Source organism: Syngnathoides biaculeatus, chromosome 4 (genome assembly GCF_019802595.1).
Source record: "Syngnathoides biaculeatus isolate LvHL_M chromosome 4, ASM1980259v1, whole genome shotgun sequence".
NCBI lineage: Eukaryota > Metazoa > Chordata > Actinopteri > Syngnathiformes > Syngnathidae > Syngnathoides > Syngnathoides biaculeatus.
Window position 1 is genome coordinate 21,756,118 of NC_084643.1, and position 22,048 is coordinate 21,778,165.

Here is a 22,048-nt window from a genome sequence, read left to right on the forward strand (position 1 = left end):
AGATTAATCAACCGTATTTACTGACTCAGAAGAATCTTTTCATCATTAAGTACATGAGAGTGGAATCCAAAAGACAATTTAGTTTAACATTTTGTGCCCCAATATTTTAGTTTATTTTATTAACTGTGATACGGGACTAAATCCTCCAACTAGTTAGTTTTCAGAAAGCAAAAGAAAGAAAATTGCACAGGCAATATCATCAAAATGTCAATAAAAGAATATAATGATTTGCAAATCCTTTTGAAGCTATATTCAACTGAATAGACTACAAAGACAAGATTAGTTCGTTAATGTTCAAACTGATTAACTTTATTCCATCCATTCATCTGTTTTCCAAGCCACTGATCCTCACAAGGGTCGCGGTCCAGTTGAAGCCTATCCCAGAAATCTTTGAGCAGGAAGCTGGTTACACCCTGAACTGGTCGCCAGCCACTCGCAGGACAGATGGAGGTAGATCACAGTTGCACTCACAATCACACCTAAGGGCAATTTAGAGTGTCCAATTATTGTTGCACGTTTTGGGGATGTGGGAGGAAACCGGAGTCCCGGAGAAAACCCGCCCAGGCACAGGGAGAACATGCAAACTCCACAGAGGTGGGGCCCAGATATTAACCCCGGTCCTCAGAACTGTAGACATATGAGCAAATACGAGTTTGTGGTTTTTTTTTTTTTTTTTTACGTTTTTGTTTTTTTTTTCCTCCTCTGACAAGTCGTGATCATAATAGGTGTACATACTTACTAAAACTGGACTCGCAAATCTATCCTCATCATGTGGAGTGTCTCCCATATTTTTGGAATTAATTAAGATGTCTTTATGTATTTCATTTCTTTGTTAATTTCTACACTATATTTAGGTACAAAACCGTCCCCCTTGTTTCAGTGCTTTATCGTGCAATTAAAGAAGAGTCAGTTGACCTTTTCCACTATCTGGTTGGGTCACTCAAAATACTAGACCCCTAGAGGTGGGGAAGAGGACACCTCCCACAGGTATTGTCCATTATGGATAGATGGATGGATGGATGGATGGATGGATGGATGGATGGATGGATGGATGGATGGATGGATGGGTGCATTGCTTCCTATAAAAAGATGGGGCAGGCATTAAGACGATGACAATCTGTTTCACTGCCCAATTTCTAGATTTCAAATGATTACTTGCAATAGATACAATTTTTTTACCCGTTGCATGTTGTATCTCATTTCATGATTGTGACATGTTTTGAATTTTTTCAAAAACATTTGGTGTAAATCTGGGGAACACCCTTGTTATAGCTAAACCTGGCTGAAAAACCTGGCTGTCATTGGGAACACTAAGCTCCCTTTGTCTTCAGATCCTGATGTAATCCTCCAGGAGGCATTTGTTTCCCTGGATTCTGCAGGCCATTTGACAGTTTTCACAGGGAAGTTGATTGACATACCAGCCGTGATGCTTTATCAATACTGAGAGGCATTTGCATTTGCCCCGATGCATCCTACAGTATGTGAAATATTGTGAAGTCTGTGGGCAGATATACACAGAATATTTTAAAGCTTGTTCACACAAGAGTGTGACATTTTCTAATGTCACTCCCTTTGCACTCAAATTTTAAATGCATGATGGAACTTTTTGTATTGATTGGTGCATGGTGGCTTTCCAGGGACACATAAAAATCCAAGCAAACACACATTAATGTTTTTATTAAACGCCATTGCAAATCCTCAATGATTTTGTGTGAAAACAATGCTGCAGCCTTTAAAACATAATTGTATTGTTTTGAGTCTGTCAATTTAGGTAGACTAAAGCTGCATTTACATTGCCAGTACCATATCTTGTAAGTGCAAAGACACTGGCCGTCGCCTGAGGTCCACGAGTCAGTAGATGCCATGCCACTCAGATCCAACTTGTAATGTATGAAATAACCAACAGCTTAAGATGTAAACTAATCAAACAAGAACCAGGGATCAAGTACCTGATTCCTGGCCCAAATATTGCTGGGTCTGGCTTTTGTTGGATTGAAACATGGTCTGCAGGATCTTAGCAAGTGTTTGTGGTGGACACCTGCTTGCTTCTGTTTTGGCAAATAATTTTCTGACAGAATAAGTAAGGAAACTATCTTGTCTTTGTGGGTTTCTACTACAACAAAGAAAAGAAATCTTTGCCAAAAGAGGAAAAGGTACCAGTCGTCACGTCACACTGTGGTTTGAAATATGGGGACGTTGCCAAACCACCTGCTATCAAGTGTCAAGCTAACACTCTTGTAATACTAACTTGCACATCGAACAAATTTCACTTGTCTTCCATTACCTTGAACATTTCTATTCATCAAGTTCGACTTATATATTTTTCAAGCATGTTTTTCAATGGCTAGGTGTGGAAGGTCTCACCCAACTTGTCTGTGAAATTCAGATTTGTACACTACAGTAATGAAGAAAAGTTTGGCGTTGCTGTCATGATCCTGCCGCTTCAGCATGAGCTGTGCAGGTGCCCGCGCGGCTGCGCTGATTGGGAGGCGCACACCTGCTCCTCATGCGGGCTGATCATCCCCTGTATAGATGGGACCCGGTGACGACTGGTCCGGCGCCAGTTCGTTGAGCTTTATGTCCCGTTCCAGCACTCTCGTATTCCTGACTGAACCTGTGTGTACCGACCTTCGTCCGTTCTCCGACCAACCTTGTAAGCCTGATTCCTTGACACTTCTGCCTGCGTTGTTTCCCCGTGTACCGGACTGCCTGCTCGATCCCCGAACTCTGCATACAATAAACGTGTCTCTTCTTGAACTACCTTGCGTCTTCCAAGTTCCTGCATTTGGGTCCTACCTCTCGTTCCGATGGGACGTGACAGTTGCATGATTTTGGATATTTAGATCAGCACAGATAATAAATTGAAGATAAAGATTAGAGAGTAAATCTTGGTTGTTTGCATTAGGTACAAGTGAGAGAACATATCGGAAGTGGATGCTCGAGTCTTGATTCAGATCTGAAAATCTCAGATTCCATTTTTTTTTCACCTTCTAATCCAAGCTGAGTGATGATCGATGCAAGTCATTTTTATAGTTTGAAATATGCTTTCCTACTCCTAGTGTGTGCATTTGCGGCATTTCTTGGATGAGTGTTTTTAATTTATTTTTTTTTTTTGGACAGTTTGCATTTTCAATCTTTAAAGAATTTTGTGCAGTCATATGCTCTATGTGGTGAGAGTAAGATTCAAATGACCAAGTCATAGAAACAATAAATGTTGATATTATTTGGAGACTTTTGTGAATGGAGGAATTCCAGCACTGTCTGAGGGAAAGAAAAAAAAATCTTAAAAATATACCGCGTATCATTTTAAGAACGATCAAATCAAATAGACATGAAGTAACAATGCATAGATTGGGATTCTGTGTGCGTGTCTGCGTGTGTGTGTGTGTGTGTGTGTGTGTGTGTGTGTGTGTGTGTGTGTGTGTGTGTGTGTGTGTGTGTGTCCAGCTCCATTCATTATGGCATATGAGAGTATGCCGTACATTGAGTACAACTGAGATCCACCATCTTTTCTTTTTGATTTAACTGAGTCACACACAGCCAAATGTTTGTCCTCCCTTCTTAAAACAAAACAACTTCATTAAATATTGAGCATTCATGGAGCCTGACTACCAGTGCTGTATCCAGCCTGGCTGCATGAATCCTCAGTCCTCCTGCTCGTTGTCATTTCAAGAAGCCCCAATGGGAATTTGCCATTCCACCATGCAGTTCCTCTCCTCTCTGAGACACCCATCACAGGACAATGAGTGACAAGCCGAATGTGTGCACCGCCCAGATTCTCACACCACGTCTACAGATCTAATTCTGATTTCATTATGTATGCGTATGATGCTATAAGCAGTAATGGCATGTACTGTACTTATCTGTGTGAAGCAGGAATGCACACAAGAAAAACACTACAATATGCCACTCATGTCCAGCTTGACTGAGTTCTACAATTAATTTAGTATGTGCATGAAGTTCATTAACCACCTACTTAATCCTACGAAATGATTTAAAGCTCCTTGATTTGCACCTCTCAATGTTCATATTCTGTGACTTCGAACTCCAATAGATCTTGCTCACCCTAATCAACAGCACTACAGGAAGTCAACGAATGTAATAAATGTCCTTTGAATAAAACCAGAGGACATATAAGACTAGATATTTGCTCATCTCCTCTAGGCTTTCTTCTTCTTCTCCTTCCTTTCGGCTTGTCCCGTTCGGGGTCGCCACAGGGTATCATCTCAGATGAACGCACATTTGTTCGGCACAGTTTTACGCCGGATGCCCTTCCTGACGCAGCCCCTCTGGATTTTAGCTAGGGAGAGAAGCTTACAGCACCTGGTATTCCCAAGCAGTCTCCCATTAAAGTACTAACCAGGGCCAACCCCGCTTACCTTCTGAGAACTGACGAGATCGAGCATTCTCAGGGTCGCATGGCCATAAACCCTCCTCTAGGCTCTCTGTTCCTTGGATATATATGTTTAACATACAATCTAGTAAATGGGCACAATGACATGATGGCGTCACAAAAGCCTGAGCTGATGTTCAATATCGTATGATTTAATGAGCTATGTACCTCACAATGAATAAGATGTTTGGTCACAGTAATGGGATCATTTGAACTGACATGGGCCCATTGAAAAAGGATGTCTCCTTTATCCACTGCTCAAGGGCATCTGTCCGATACTAAATGCCATTGATCCCAGTTGCCCACACCGTTCATTTCCATGTCACACAGCTCAAGCCAGAAGATACTGCACGACGCAGAAAATAAATCACGTCATACCATAGATGTGAATGAAACTGTTTTAAATTTGTTTTAAAAGAGTTTAATGATCCAAATTAAATTGCTACGGATGAGAAAAAGTGATTGGCTCCAGCACACTGGCAACCCTTTTAAGAATGTGCAGGTGAGAAAATGGATGGATGAATATTTTTAAAGCTAAGCAAAGCACTAAATGAAAATTGTGACGGGAAAAAAAAAAAAACGATGGCGCTAATTAGATGAAAATTAGATGAAGAGTAGCAAGAACAAAGAAATAATTATTCATTGTCTACAGCAAGGGTCAGCAACGCGGTGCCCACAGGTGCATCGTTGCCACCAAGGACTGCTTAAGTTTAAAATATAGCACAGGTCACAAATCGATGTTATTTTTATATTATATATTTTTTTAACTTTCGATTTTGAATCTTACGCGCTTACATCAATGATTTTTTTAATAACGTGAAAAAATTAAAACAAATATATTTTATGCATAATGAACTCTGAAGTTTGCCGTACGATCGGTGCTCACGAAGTTGCCCTCAGCCTCAAAAAGGTTGGCAACCCCTGGTCTACAATATACATTTATTCATCTGAAGGAGCGAGAAGATACATTTATTTCAGAAAGTGAAAAAATTACATTTGCATTCAATTTTAAAGTAGTAAGATGTGAAATGTATCTCATGTACTGAATGTATCCCATTTACATTTTAAGAACATGCTTATTAATGATTTAAAATGCATTACTGATGGTAAACATACATTAAAGACAGTTTCCTTAACTATGGTTACACCATGCATCCAAGAGGCCACCCTTAAGTACTGAACGCACTTTTCAACAGAAAGGAAACAACAAATTCTCCGGGTTAAGAAACATGGCTTCTTCTTGAGGCGTCCCAACAAATCCTTTTGATCGGACGCTTGGTGGAGGAAGCAACGTAATTACACCGTTGCTGCATTCCCCTCAAAGTCTGTGTTTACTATATGTGCTGCTGCTGTTGACGCTTCAGCTCATCCTCATTCTCCCCAACAATAGTGTTGGCATCCAAACAGCAATTTCAGGGGAAATGGCCACGTCAAATCCGACAACCTCAAAAAATTTCTGTTTTTCAAGACAATTACAAGCATCTTGATGGTGACACTCCACTCGGACAGAAAAGACACAATTAGCCAAAAAAAGGAAAAAAAAACATGAAATGAAACTGCAATCTCACTGTTCAACCAAATAGTTTTTAAATCTTTTGCTCCAGCTGTTTCCACCTTTTCAAACTTTGATACAATATATTCCAGCCACTGGAACACTGCAAATTTGCATGCAAAAATCCGGAACGCTGAAACACAAATGAGTGAATATAAGAAATCAATCAGATCAAAGGATTTACAATTGCTGCCAAGGAGAATACCAGTACAATGTAGGTAAATGCACGGAAGGATGCACAGCACCCATTTTGGCCATGGAAAACTGAAAATAGTACCACAGTTAGCTGAAGTACAAACAAAAACAATCAACTCTGTGAGAAGGGTGACACAATCGACAAAAACAAAAAAAACAAAAACACTATAACCCATTGAAATTTGGTGAGGATCTGATAATGCACACATAAGTGTATTTATTTTCGCACTTGGTGTGGAACCAAATGAACTTCTCAACAGAAGCATGCTAATTAAATGGTTAACAAACAAACAAAGAAATGACACATTTTAAAAAATATATTGTTAATGTTATTATTACATGGTGGATGGAGGTCCCTCACAAGTGATTATTATTTCAGGCAAATCATGTAGGCCAGGCGCAATGGCATCGTCATCATCATTCGTATTGCAAAGGTGCTGGACCCTCTGCCAATCGCAACACCCTTTTATGATCATCGTTCGATCACAGGATCAACGTATACACACTTACAGTACACGTACATGTACGTGAAGTTGATTAACGATGGCTCCTGACACAGTTAAGCGAAGTGTGACAGTCACTCCCTGCTACCTGCCACTATAATGCGATTAACTGATTTTATGCCATAAAAAGAACAGTGAGTGATTTTCAAGGGATTTTCACACTATAGCCTGCTGTAGGTTTTCATATAGGACTTAGATGTGGAAACAAATCCTTCACTGCACCAATAATTGAATTTCAGATCCTTCAATTCTTCAACGGAAGTGCTAACCTTCCATATATGTATATAATATTATGTTCAGAAACTGTAGAAAATGGAAAATGTACCATGTTTTCATTTTTTACTTAAAGGGAACTCCCCCAACGAGCATTAAGCCATGACTCATGAGTTCCATGCTTGTTTGGGTCCTTCCTCGGGTGTCTGTGTTTAGCTAACCCATGACAATTGTGGAATTAGCTTGGAAAAACAACGAGAATTGGCATGCAAACAAAGCAGTGTAAATAATTTGCATTCCAATGGATAGAAAAAAGCGCTGCTTTCTGGGTACAAGGAAGTGCCATTCTTTGCTGCCTGCTTGGTGCTCTTTTGTTTATTGTTTGCCCCAAAAAAAACAAAAAAAAAAAAAAAAAGTAATTCCTTCTTTTTTTGTGGTGCATTTCAATAGCAGTAATTTGTCGTATCACTGTATGCACACAAGTTGCAGCCAAGAACCATATTTAGACACTTTCGTCGGGGATTCCAAATTACTGTACCCACAATATGTTACTTTCATTGTGTACCAAAGGTAAATTGCGCATATCAATTAATACCACTAGATGGTAGTATTTACATATGATATGCAAGAAGTAGAGTGAGTCAGAGTAAACTAAGTCAGCGCTCATGAAATCCATCCATCCATCCATCCATTTTCTTAGCCACTTATCCTCACAAGGGTCGCGGGAGTGCTGGAGCCTATCCCAGCTGTCAACGGACAGGAGGCGGGGTTCACCCTGAATTGGTTGCCAGCCAATCGCAGGGCACACATAGAGGCAAACCGCCGCACTCACAATCACACCTAGGGGCAATTTAGAGTGTCCAATTAATGTTGCATGTTTCTGTGATGTGGGAGGAAACCGGAGTGCCCGGAAAAAAACCCACGCCGGCACGGGAAGAACATGCGAATTCCACAAAGGGAGCGCTGGGATTGAACCTGGGTCCTCAGAACTGTGAGGCCAACACTTTCCAGCTGATTCACCGTGCAGCTAATTGATTAAATTAAATGGAGTTCCATTTTAAATTGTGCTCAAACTACACATTGATAATAGTAATTTTGATTGATAGGAAAGCATACATGACACCTTTAAAAAATACTAAATCAAACTTAAACTATAATCAAAGCTCCAGTGTCTTCATTTTGTCTGAATCATCCTAACTGTTGTAATGAGTCAGTGATGAAAAAAAACGTTTAATGAGAAGAGATACAATGATAGAAATGTGACTGGTTTGATACTTACAATTTTGAGCTTGTCAAAAACTTGTCTTGAGTGTCAATCATATTTGTCTTTGTAACTCAGTGGAGTAGTTAAGCACTTTTCCACCTGTTTAAATACATCAAGGGTTGTACTCCTGCTTGTGTATAAGATCACCAAAATACTTTTCAAACCATCAACAGGAGCGAGATAGTGAGCCTACTGTTTAAATAATTGCATTTTGTTGTGAGGAGAAGCGGTTCAGAAAATGGATGGATGAATTTATCACTTCACCGATCATCTTGTGGTTGCAATGCAGGTGGGCGTGCCCACACAAGATATTACAAGGTTTTGAACAAGTGACCCCTCCGTGGATATTGCGCAATCCGCGTCACTGACCAATCAGAGGCCAGAGATCTGCATATTTTATCGCGTATTTGGGTTATTTAACAAAAAATATGGTTAAGAGCTGTAGTCACGGACTTTGTAATAGTGACGACAGGTATCCTGAAACGCTAGTTGGTGGAGTTCGATTCGTACCCTTTCCAAAACCGAAGACCCAGTACGAAAAATGCCTTCTATGGATCAAACTTTGTGGAAGACCGCATCGTCAACTAAATCCATCTAATATCAACCGGAACGCATATGTTTGCACGAAGATATGCCCTAAATTTGATTTTTAATACACGTCTTGATTAAATGAATGAGACGTTCTCCGCTAGCATAACACCGCTACGTGTGAACGATTGACACACTTATTCTTTGTTGAGCGATATTTAGCGATGATCGGACTGCACAAACGTATTGATTTCTTGCTGGCTCGCGGCCAGAAGCTTAACCAGACTGTGTTTGCACGAAGGTATGCCTTATATTTGATTTTCAATACATGTCTCGTATAAATGAATTCGAAGTTCTTTGCTAGCATAACGCTACTGCGTGTGAACGATTGACACACTTATTCTTTGTTGAGCAATATTTAGCGATGATCGGACTGCACAAACGTATTGATTTCTTGCTGGCTCGCGGCCGAAGCTTAACCAGACTGTGTTTTCACAAAGATATGCCCTAAATTTGATTTTTAATACACGTCTCGTATAAATGAATGAGACGTTCTCCGCTAGCATAACATTGCTACGTGTGAATGATTGAATGAAATCAGAAGCATGGCGTCTCTCTCAGTTAAGAATGTTTTGTATTGTATTTGCCATTTTTAATGTTTTCTTACGTCAGCACACGTGGCGTGACGTCACTGCAGGAGGCGTGGTTAAGTGCCCTGTACGGAGGGGTCAATTGGCACCATAAACCAGGGTGGACATTTCCAGGCTCTCCCAAAGCCATGAAAGTTTTTGAACAGTAGATGGCATCCTTTCTTTGCGTGTAGGCCTTTAGGCCGCGTTCAATAGTGTACTCCCACATTACCGAATCCTTCATATTTCAATTGTGCTGAGTAGCAATGTTTTTTTCCAAAATGTCATGTCCTTATGATGTCATTGTTTCGATGAAACAACAACATCAAACACCAAAAAGAGAAAAGAGTACCTGTGCAGTTCACAGCTGTGCACATTTTTTATTTTGAAAAGAGGAGAACACCAATATTGCTTTATTCGTGTCCCACATTCTCCCTTTTGCCTGGAACATGTACAATAAACCCTCCAATCTGAAGCAATGTAATTATTACATATATTTTGGACATTAATTGAAAAAAAAAAAGAAAATAAAGAACATTTTTAAAATCCGTGCATTATATCGACATGTACCAGCTTTCACAGCCAGATCCAGAAGAAACGTCGTTGACCCTGCCCGTGATGTTGCCGGTGCTTAGCATTACAGACCATTCATTATAGCTAGGCCAAGATGCTGACGTGTTGTGCACCAAATTGCAACAAAACTGAGAAAACGCACCCAAATTTGTCATTCTTTAACCTCCCGTGGGGTCAACCTGACAGAATAAAGCTGTGGCTGTCACAGGTGAGGAAATTTGCATGCATCTCATCATTACAAGTTATGACCTGCCTAGCTATAGCCTCGTGCCGGTACTGTATAAGCAACAACATCCTTTATGAGGCGGCAGTTATGAGGATGGATCGATCAAATGTGATGACATCAAATTAGGCTACACGTAGCCACAGAAGTATGCCTCTGCTTTTATAGTTGACAACTCGGAGTGGCCCAGAAAAGAATGATTCACAGGAAAAATTGCCATTGCCAAGTCAGGTTTATTTGTATCAAAGGCCTAGACTTGGCACAGATTGGCAAAATCCACTGATTTAAACCTACCTAATCATTATTATTGCATTGAACTACCCAAATTTGATTCAGAACTTAAAATGAAAGGGAGGTCACAAGTTGAACTTCATGACAGTCTGATAGGATGTGGTGATAACATAACGCTTCACGGTTTTGTGCCAAACCTATTATGCAATTTAATCAAAGTATTAATCGATTTATTTCAGTCGCTAACGAAGGCATAAAGATAAGAGAAAAAAAGCTATGTGGCTCATTTGCATGTAGCCATGTCCTGTCGAAGCAGCATGTACTGTACACACAGCTGATCATCAATTAACTGACTGCCTTCAGACTTCACCAAGCATTTGGGCCATGCGCAGAAATATGTGCAAAGCATTTTTCCAGACCACAGTACAGGTGTGTCAATTGCATGCGCTTGGACCGTTAAATGCGCCCCATGAAGCTGACGAAATACTCGATCCTCTTTTCAGACATGGCCTGGCACTGGCACTGGCACTGATCTCGGTTCTTGGTGATGGGTGCAACTGCCCCCAAAAATGTCTGTGCATGTGCCCGACCTTTATTGTTGTTCACTGTTGTTTGATCATCGTGTTAATGTAATTAAGTGGCCAAAATTCAGCTGGGCTTCTGTCCAGCGTGCCCGTGACCCCAGTGAGGATAAACAGTATGGAAAATGGATGATTGCGTTAGAAATCAAGAAATGATGACAAATGATTAACTTGAAGTGTTGTGAGTAACAAGCTCTGACATTAATCAACATGTACATCAAAATGAAGGACATGATAGCATATGCTCTTTTGTGAAATGATGTACATTTTTGCACATAATTTCTTTTTTGGGTGAGAGAGAAGACAAGCATTGTTTTACTGAAAAAATAATTCTGCCAATTCAGTGGATTGTGCTGCTTGTGTGTAGGTGATGGCTCATCTGCTGTGGCCGCCTGACAGATGATCTGCTTATAGGCTTTGCTGCGAGGTGCCAGGCTGCCTGGATAAATTTGTGGTGTGCTGTGCAACTCTCTCTGGCTCTCCCCTCTGACTTGACCCTTAAGGTTAATCTGAACTGGTTCCAAACCACTTGTGGTGGCATAGACACCAGTGCAAACACATGCAGGTAGATAGAAAATCACTGTTGGAGATTCTACTCACGTCTGCTATTTTATGCTCTTTGTAGGCCTGTCACAATGATTGCAACATTAATTTATCGACAAACGAAACAATGAAAAATATTGCGTCACATTACCAATTATTTTTTTGGAGTTTGTAGACGATCAAAGGCTGACTTGATCACTTTTGATTTTTTTACAGTCCTCAGTATTATGTTTGCTCGCCTTCTGTAAAGAAAGCATAACACCCCCCACCCTCTTTTAAATACAGGATACAAGTTTGGAAAGTTTGCTGTGCAGAAGCACCGGATCCGATCCATAGACCAAACATGTGGGACACTTTTGGGAAAGTTACAGTGGTGGAAAGTAGCGAAATACTGGTACTTCATTACTGTACTTTAATAGATCTTTCACCTCCCTTACTTTGAGTATTTTTTATTCTGGTGACCTTTTACCTTCTACTAGTAATAGTATAATAAATAATGCTTTCCAATACATTATTTTGCTGTTGCTCAGACGAAACAGTTAAAAAAAACAAAAACAAAAAAAAACCACACTGAAATTAGCCCGAATTTGCTCATTTTCCAATTGATTCAGTCAAATAATTTACTTAAGTCAGTGCATTCAATACTTTTACCGGAGTTATTTTTGTACGGATGACATGCTGAAAAATTGATTAGCATGTACCTCACAGTTCCGAGGACTTGGGTTCAAATCCGGCCTATGTGGACTTTGTATGTTCTCTCTGTGCTTGTGTGGGTTTCCGAGGTCAGTAAAAGCCCAGAGAGTTACATCCTAAAAATCAAAAAAAGATTGTGAGAAATAGGGAATAAACAAAATATCAGAGAATATTTAGAGAACAAAAAATGTTTGGAGTCATGGAGTTTTAAGAGATCAAATAAATATTCACATTACGAAAATTAATGAATAAAATGATCAATGCAGTAACAGAATAAAATATGCTGTGGTCTGCCAGTTAGTGTAGCATGAAACATTGGGGTTTTTTTTCTGTTTGTTTGTAAGAAGACACACAAAGGGTTTCATAAATGGCATAAATCCAGTGCAGTGGCCACTGCAACTCTGTAGCAGAGGCATCTTAAACCAGTGATGGTAATTTCATAGATGGGTGCAGGCTGGTGGATCTCAGAGTGAGCGGGCTGCACCACTGTGGGCATCTTCACAGACAACTGCAGTCACAGCCAATCAAAGCGTTAAACGTAGCGCAACTGACCTTCTCAACGGAGACGTCGCTATACGAAAGACGACATTGTCACTGACATCGCCATGGTGGGGTAACCTTGTTAAATAAACAATGAGCCAGCGATAAGTATTGGTGTCTTAAATGGATCTCCGGAGCTCAGTAGCTGCCTGCATCTCGATTAAAGACCAGCAGTCTGCTTTGCTCCAGGACTTGGCAAGTTTGGATCGACTTTCTGACACCAAATTGGCACTTCACCAGATACATCTCTAAGAACACTTCCTCTGCTGTGCCACAAAGCCCACCTTGGCACAGACCGGTGTACTAAGGTGGCAAATACAGGGTATGATCCACTTAATAAAATAATAATAATAATAAATTCAAAAATTGGATCAAGTGGCATTTGGGCCACAAATGCAGCACAAAATATCTGGATGTCCACATAAATACACATAAATATCCATACTTCTGGCAGCGCAGTGGATAACTTGGAAAGTGTTGGCCTCACAGTTCTGAAGAACCAGGTTCAACCCCAGCCCTCCCTATGTGGAGTTTACATGTCCTCCCCGTGCCTCCTTGAGCTTTCTCCGGGCACTCAGGTTTCTTCTTACATCCCAAAAACATGCTAGATTAATTTGAAACTCTAAATTGTCCATAGGTGTGGTTGGGAGTGCGACTGTTGTCTGTCTCCATGTCTCCTGCCATTGACTGTCGACCAGTTCAGGGTGTACCTTGCCTCCTGCCTGATGACAGCTGGGATAGGCTCTAGCATTCCCGTGAACTTTGTGAGGATAAGCAGCAAATAAAATGGATGGATGGATGGATGGATGGATGGATGGATGGATGGATGGATGGATGGATGGATGGATGGATGGATGGATGGATGGATGGATGGATGGATGGATACTTCTTTTGGCGCCATTAGTAGTGTAGTGATTCACAATAAATGGCTGGATGACATTCAGCTGGCATATGATTAATATTCACTCAATTGCGCATTTACAATTATTCCATTTGACTGTTGACCAGTCTAGGATGTACAGTATTTTATCTTTTGCCCCAAAATAGCTGCCATTTATGTGTGGACAGGCGAAGTACAGTAGAAGAAAATGGATGGCTGGATGGATGGATGTATTTTGGTTTCGGAAACATCATATACTTCATTGTCGTCTGTTATGGAAGTTCAGGTCAACAGTAAAGTGCTTAAGTCATTCAGTCCTTAAATATAGTCAATTTTCCAATGAAGTGAACATGTGTGAAACGCATTAAGTGTTAATGTACATAAAGCAGGATCTGGACCCGCCTGAAGCAGACGGACTGCACATCCCTCGACGCTCCCAGTGGCGTATGCCTGACGTTGGCCCACTCGGATAAAGATCAGCAGCCGAGCAATTGAGCCTTATCAGTTTCCTTTTTCTTTATCAAGTTCCTGTCGGAGCTGATGAGTGATGGGCAGGTTAACGTGTTTGAAGGAAGCTATTGTTTTGTGCATATGAATTTGTCCAGGAATAACATCTTTAGGGGTTTCTTTGTTTTGGATTGTTGTGATTTATATCGAGGGTTAGTTTGATCAGTCATGTTATTACAATTTGGGAAGTGATTTTGTCTTGTGTGTATTTATGTTAGCTGCAATCATTTGTTTGTTTGTCTGTTTTCATTCTTTTTGTGCCTTAATATACAATTATTTTAGTAAAGTGTTGAATTGTTTTCTTACTTCCCACACAGTATTAAGTGATAAGGAATTCAGATTCCTCCCAATATTTGTACTATTACCAATAAATAGGTCTGCATTTTCTTTGTTATATTGCCAAATACTAAATACTACAATTAAGGACCTTTTATTGGAACACTTAATGTTAAGGACATCTCAGCAGTGAGCATAACAATGACAAAATACTCAAAGGTCATTACACACACTGTTGTGTTAAATTTAGATTGTATTCGAACTCGTTTAAATTCATGACACTTCCCGAAAACCACTCCAGACTCTTCCCATTAAAACAAACATGGAACTTGAAAACTATGTTCTTTGGAATTACACAAAATGAAAATCATTCACAGACCCAGTCATTGGAAGGAAAAAAAAGCTTTAAACTGGCTTTATTACTGTACTGCAGATAATTGACTTATTTTTCTTCAAAGCTGTGAATACTTCACAATAACCTTACTTTAAGGTCTAAATTCTATGCAGTATTTGCACTCGTTACTCTTCAACACATCATCGTGTTTTCTGCTCAAATCCACAAAGTGAGCCCTTTGGTCTGCATTAAAATATTTCTGTTCATCTGTTCAATCTTTACATGCAGTGCTCAAGAGCCACTTTGGAAGCATGTTATCAACAACAAACTGCACTTCGCCTGCAGATAAAGCGTCATCGTTGTCACAGCCAATATCCGCTCATTACATCATACATGTTGTTGAACTGGAGGTGATGTTGTTGACTACCTTGGCCTAACTGTGATAAAAAAAAAAAGGCACAAGCAGTATAATCACCCAATCACTGTTTATTACAATTATACTACATGAACCCCTATAAATAACGTTTATGATGCTTCACAAACAGATCACAAATGACAACAAAAACAATATGGCACTAAGTTTAGCAACACAGCTCAAGACAAAAAAATCCGAAATCCATATTATCTATCCCCATCAGATATTGCTCACTGAAAATTAAAGACAATTTTAATTCTAAATCTAAATTGTAAGTACTGAAATAAAATGTAGTTGCACCTTCATCCGGATTCATAATAAGTGAATGTTTTTTTTCCTTGATTGAGGCTTCACATTTGCTCAACAATTATTGGAAATCTGATTAATAGTTTTTGCATATTTATACTGGCGAATACCAATAAAAATCTGATCTAACCTTTTTTGGAAATGTAAGCATCACAGAACTTTAAATTGTCAACAATCACCAGAATGTGTCGACGCAAAACTCTCTTAGTAAAGTATGACAAACAATTTCCATAATTATAAAAAAAATAGACCATATGTATAAATAGGAGTCCAGGTCTGTTTCTATAGTTGTATTACCTCATTGCTCTGTTCAGTTGCACCTGCGCACATGCGTGTGTGTGTGTGTGTGTGTGTGTGTGTGGTGTGTGTGTGTGTGTGTGTGTGTGTGTGTGTGTGTGTGTGTGCAGATGCGCTTGTGCATGTTTCTGTGTGTAATGTGTGCGCGCAAACTGGACAGCACAAAGGGAGTTAACAGAGCAGAACAATGGTAAGGCCTTGTGGTGGAACTGGGGCGAGACAGTATGTCTGCAGGCCTGTCGGTCACCGAGCCCCAGGAGGAACCTCCAGCGCCACACAGGAAAGGTCTTTCTCCAGAGTTGCCTAAAACACACACACACGCACACTTACACAATGTACGAACATCCAGTGATAAAGACAATAGAGGCCCCCATCCTGGCCAAGCCCTGGACGTTTCTCTTCTGTGTCAACTCGTGGGGCTCATCTCACATCAACTCAGAACACACTGTCCTGTCAGACACACGCAGACACATGCACACGCACGCACGCACGCATTCATGGAAGGTTTGAGTGTTTCAGATTTGCTATTGCCTTGCTTACACAGCACTTGTTGTCAAGGTTTCGTCCCGGATAAGGCCAATTGCTGTCATTTATCGACGCTTCAAGTCAGCACTCAAACTGACGTGGCACTGCTAGTTGTTTATTCCAGCTACCTGCTATCTTGTGCCAACCAACTAGTTTGCTATCAATGCTTCAAATCTAATGAGGATGGACACCTGACATAGCACATACCTCCTGAACCATTTTTTTAAAACTGTATGTTGACGTTTTTGTCTTATAGATTTTTGGCAGGGTAGCCTGGTGAGCTACTGGTTAGCTCATTTACCTCAGAGTTCAGAGGTCACGGGTTCAAATCTGGGCTCTGGCCTTCCTGTGTGGAGTTTCCACGCTCTCCCTGTGCCTGCATGGGTTTTCTCCAGGCACTCTGGTTTCCTCCCACATTCCAAAAATATGTGTGGAAGACTCGAAATTGCCCATAGGTGTGAATGTGAGTGTGAATGGTTCTTTGTTTATATGTGCTCTGCAACTGGTGTGTATCCCAATTCTCGCATGTAGATAGCTGGGATAGGCTGATTGGCATAGGAAGGCCCCGTGATCCTAGTGAGGATAAGCAGTGTGAAAATGGATGGTTATATGGCAATAATGCTGTGTTTATTTAAGAAAAGGGGCTGCCGTGTATGCATGCAGCAGTTTATATGTCATGGATCCATCACTTTTTTTGTACTGCTTACCCTGTTCAGGGTATCGCAGCTGACTTTGAGTAAAATGCAGACTGGTCTGGTCATCATTCAATCACATTACATATTTTGAGACAGTCGCCCATTTATACGCACATTCAAATCACCATTGAGTGGGAACTGAAACCCCAACGCCTGCATGAAAGTCAGGCGGACAAACCACTAGATCATGTCATTGACGTTTGTGTCAGTATTTACATAAATAAATGAGCATCAACACCCAACACATGTTCTGCAGCTAATGTTCCTCCATCCATTTTATATGGTGCTTGTCCTCACTTGACTCTGAGTATCTTGGAGCCTATCTCAGCTCGTGCTGGAGCGGCAGGATCATGACAATTTGTGCAGTTGCCAACTATCTGCCGATCAGAACGACTCTATTTTGTTGTGCGCAGTGTGATTCGTGATGCAAAAATTGCTTGGAATGTCTCGCTGAGGATGTGGGGAAAGTGGCCAGGTTCCACTGCGGGTGGCATACAGGTGGCAGAGGTTAGGTCGTATACTTAACACTGACGCAATACTTTGAGTGAGTTTGCGCAGACATATAACCCAGAGCACATTGCATACGCCAGCAAGGGCATACGCAATACACTGAGCCGCCATAAACACAATACAGCATACTGTCAGTGCTAGTCCTGCAGGAAGAACATCTGCATAAAAACATTTGGAGACAACAGATGAGTTGAATGCCAGGAATCCATCTTTGACTCTACAGACTTGTATTCCCGTCACCAGAGAATCCGGATGTGCTTAGAAAAACAGTGAGTCAGACAGCCTGGCGCGCTAGAACGACAAGTGCCCTTTCTTTTTCCTGCAATCATCTTTGCAAACATTTCATCTCTTTCCTGCATGTGTACAGTTTACATCACTGGAGGCCCCTGACCTTAGCTCTGGATTGACCAGTCAGGTTGCCAGCAGTTAGTGACACGTGCGGGAGAAAATAGGGCATCGTTTTGGCTTGAATCATCAAACGCTCTCCAGTGGAGTCAACTTTGTCAGTCAGGGTTAAGTAGGAGGGTGCTTGAGGATTACCATGGAGCCTGAATGTGACACAGCAAGCAGGCATGTAGGGCAAACTTCGGATCGCTGTTGCTGGAATGAAGGCTCTTGCAAATCATTCGGCAAATAACAAAATGTCCGCTCAGAAAAGGAAAATACTTTCACTTATCTTGTAAAAATGAAATTTTTGACTTTACTGGCATACTTATGATCACTAAAAAATTGTGAATGTGGAGGTTTACATGTATTGCAGCAGTTGATCTTAAGGTTAACAGAATATTAACAAATGCGGACTGTAAAATGGGAAAAACATGAAACACAAATTAATGTTATTACACTAAATATGTGAATGTTTGTCCAGGGCGTCGCTATGTCTAAGCCCCCCTACAATATTGTCAAGAACCCTGAAATACTGTATATCTGGTAGTACGTGAGCACTTTATTGTCCTTGCCTGCCCTAAAAGCAATATTCACCCCCCACCCCACCCAAACAAATATTCATCCTGTAGTATGGTGTTGTTTGAATACATTTTTATAAAGAACATAACATCCTAGTGACATACTGTAATGTCTGTGGCAGTTGCTTTTATGGTAGGATCTTCCGGGGAGAATGCTGACTAATACATAACTTGTGTACACCTCATGCTTAGTTCCTCATGTAGGATCTCGGTTTGAACCGGTCTGCGCTGGAAAGAAGTTGTCTACCACTCCCAGTACTGTCATCACTAATCCAGTGTCTCTCTGCGTCACTCTTTTCTTTCAATTCTCCTCCCTCTGCTCTTACAAGGTGCACCTAGGGCGGGGGGGGGGGGAGTTTTAGGTCTTGTGGTAATTCTTCACACGTCAAATTTTCATTTTGTGGGAGGGAAAAAAAAGACTCAGATGCAATGGTGGCCCTGCTGTATCGAAAAGATTTAAATGAAGCATTAATTAGCATGTTTTTCCAAAGACAAACTGTGTTTATAATCAAGAGATAAACACCATTTATCAGTCATCATGAGTTTAACTTTAACTTCTAGACGAGTGATTCGCAAACAGTGCGCCGGGGTACATTGGTGTGCCATGAGCCCTCTTCAGGTGTGCTGTGGGAAGTTATCCAATTTTATGTAATTGCTCAAAAAAAACATTTATTCCAAGAAATAATGTATCTTTATTCATCCATTTATGCCAGTGAGGCACAATGACAGACAAAAAGATCCTCTTCTATTAGATGGCAGGAAGTACATTGAGTAAATAATCGATCCCTTTTTATGTGACATTTACTATTGTTGATGTGCCACGGGATTTTTCAATCGTAAAATATGTGCCTTGGCTCTATAAAGGTTGGAAATCACTGTTCTAGACCAACAAGAAATGGAGAAAGCACATACCGTACATATATTTTACACAATTTACATTCATTTTATATTATATTAATATATATTATTTATATTTCATACGGCAGGACGGTGGCGCAGCTGGTAAAGACTTGGCCTCACAGTTCTGAGAACCTAGGTTCAATCCCGGTCCAACCTGTGTGGTGTTTGCATGTTCTCCTTGTGCCTGTGTGGGTTTTCTCCGAGCACTCCGGTTTCCTCCCACATCCCAAAAACATGCAACATTAATTGGACACTCTAAATTGCCGTGACGTGTGATTGTGAGTATGGCTGTTTGTCTCTGTGTGCCCTGTGATTGGCTGGCTACCAGTTTAGGGTGTGGCCCGCCTCCTGCCCGTTGAGAGCTGGGATAGGCTCCAGTACTCCCCACGACCCCCGTGAGGATAAGCAACAAAAGAAAATGGATGGATGGATATATTTCATACAATATGTTTCATTGATTTTATTGTTCACCAACTTTTTCCTTCCATTTTAGATTTAAATCTTCTGTACCTAAAATGTGTGATATATATAAACTTTTGTTATGATCAGCATTTCACATTTCCATAGTTGTGCCATGGCCCCTCCCTCGCCCAACTCACACCTTTACCCTCTCTCTTCCTCTAACTGTCGTGCGGGTCCGAAGGGTGTCTGCCACTGTGTCTGTTGACATGAAAGCGTTTGCCGTTTCTAAGGCTGATGAAAGGCAGGAAAAGGGTGGGAGACGACCGAGCTCAGTCCAGCACGCCTCACCACCGAGACAATCGCATTGAATATTTAGCTTTCTTTTCCTGAACAATTGGATGGCCATAAAAGGGTATCCGGGCAGGGGGGCATAAGAAACATCTCTTTTGAGATATACGGGCCAAAAACATAAGACAGCGAGAGGTAAAAATGCACGAGCAATTGAAATGGTTAACATACTCTTAGGACGATAAAGCAACAGCAAAGTGAGAAGTGCAGCCTCGGTGACTTCAGCTGAGGTCTTAACATGTCTATTGCATGCAGCTTTTTCATTGAAACAGAACATTGTGAGAAGAAATCGCGCACAATACTGTCAAATCATCCACTTCGCTTAACAGACAATAAGCTATATGCATCAAATATATTTGCAAAAAAAAAAAATAGGAGTGAAATATTTTGGCCACAAAACAACATCAAACCGTATGCAAACCAGGGCAGCATCTAGGGAAAGCCTCGCTAAAGGATAAAACCGATATAAACGTTTGCCTTGAGCAGGTGCGTTTCGAAAAGAGACAGCAGATACAGCGAAAAAGAAGTACCCGGTTAACAACAGTGCGTAACCATGACTGCAACGTGATGTGCTTGCATGATGAAGGTGCTTATTGCAGTCGGGGCATCTATCAATCACTTTTTAACAGAAAATTGTGTTGACCAACATGTATAACGTGCTAAACTCAAGCATACATATTTAATATTACAATCCAACTGATCACTAAAATAGCAACGTCCAATTTCGGTTTTATGCAGCCTATAACTACTTACAGTTTACATTTGGCCTGCACTTTTTTGTTGTCATTTTGTTGTCAACATGCAGTAATTCATCTGTGCTCGTTACATGTCAGAAAAAAGAGCAAGTTCTTCCCTGGGGGTGAATTGTGTTTCATCCGGGACTCTATATTATATGTCCCCAGCACGTGAGCAACACAGCAGTGCAGTGTCGTCATGCGTAACAACCCAAGGAACTGGTTTGAACCGGTAAAAGAACTACGAAACAAGCAGATTAGCAGACATCCACTTAAACCGTCTTTGTGTCAGCAGCAAAGCCTGCTGCGGACGCCCATTACCAACAGATTATAATAATAATAATAAATAAAAAATAACACCCTCCCAAAAAAATATAAAATAAAATAAAAAATAAACACCTGAGGCAGCAGTGAATAGACTACATGCTTGCAGCATGGAAAAGAAACAAATGATTTTGTTCAGAGGGTTCGATCAGAAGCTAAAGAGGCAAAGCCTGGACACGACTAAAGCCTGTAATGCTACTTTAACAGCTTCTTATCTGAGAGGAGGGATGATTAAACGCAAACACACAGCGGAGGAATCACCCCCGCCCTCCCCAGCCTGAGCTGAACTGGTTCTCGCCGGTCTGATGTGGAGCGTGGCTGTATGAGGGAAACCCAGGCAGGCTTAATCAGAACTTCGCTGACTAACATTCGCCCTTCAATGGGTTTGTCTCATCACAACAAAGAGCAGAAGGCAAACAAGAAACCACAAAGAAATAAGGGGTTGCTCGTATGAGTCAACACTAAATATATCGATAAATAATATCAGCTACCCTGTGAACACCAAGCTGTCAAAGGGCGTGCCTGTAATTAAGAGGCATTGACCTGACTTTCACATTTATATCATGACTTGTGATGAGTAACATGAGTATTAGAGTTATAAATAGAAATATTTTTCAAATGTAAAATTATGACTACAATTATGAGTCATTTTTATACCTTTTTACCTCTTAAATATATCTTGTAACAGTTGTCTTTGGTTTTATCTTTTTTTTTGTAATCACTGAGCTATAACTATTTTAGCCAATATTGTGGTTTTGGGAGTACGATGGCCTTGACCTTACTTTGTCGCCTCTTCTTGACAGCTGAGAAGAAACCTGCACCTTTGCTCCAAGTTAACATGGCGCACATTATTATCCTCCTGCACCATCTCAATTTTACCTTGAGGGGCACAGCGTGTGGCCTTTTTATCAGAGTCGATGAAGCCGGTAAATGTTAACAACAATGACGAATACACAGGACAAAGCAGAG

The 22,048-nt window shown here is 40.8% G+C and overlaps 1 pseudogene; it reads right to left on the reverse strand.

Annotated features, from left to right (window-relative positions):
* Window positions 1–4,311: 4,311 nt before the first annotated feature.
* LOC133500116 (5S ribosomal RNA) lies at window positions 4,312–4,430 on the reverse strand (annotated as a pseudogene).
* Window positions 4,431–22,048: the final 17,618 nt, after the last annotated feature.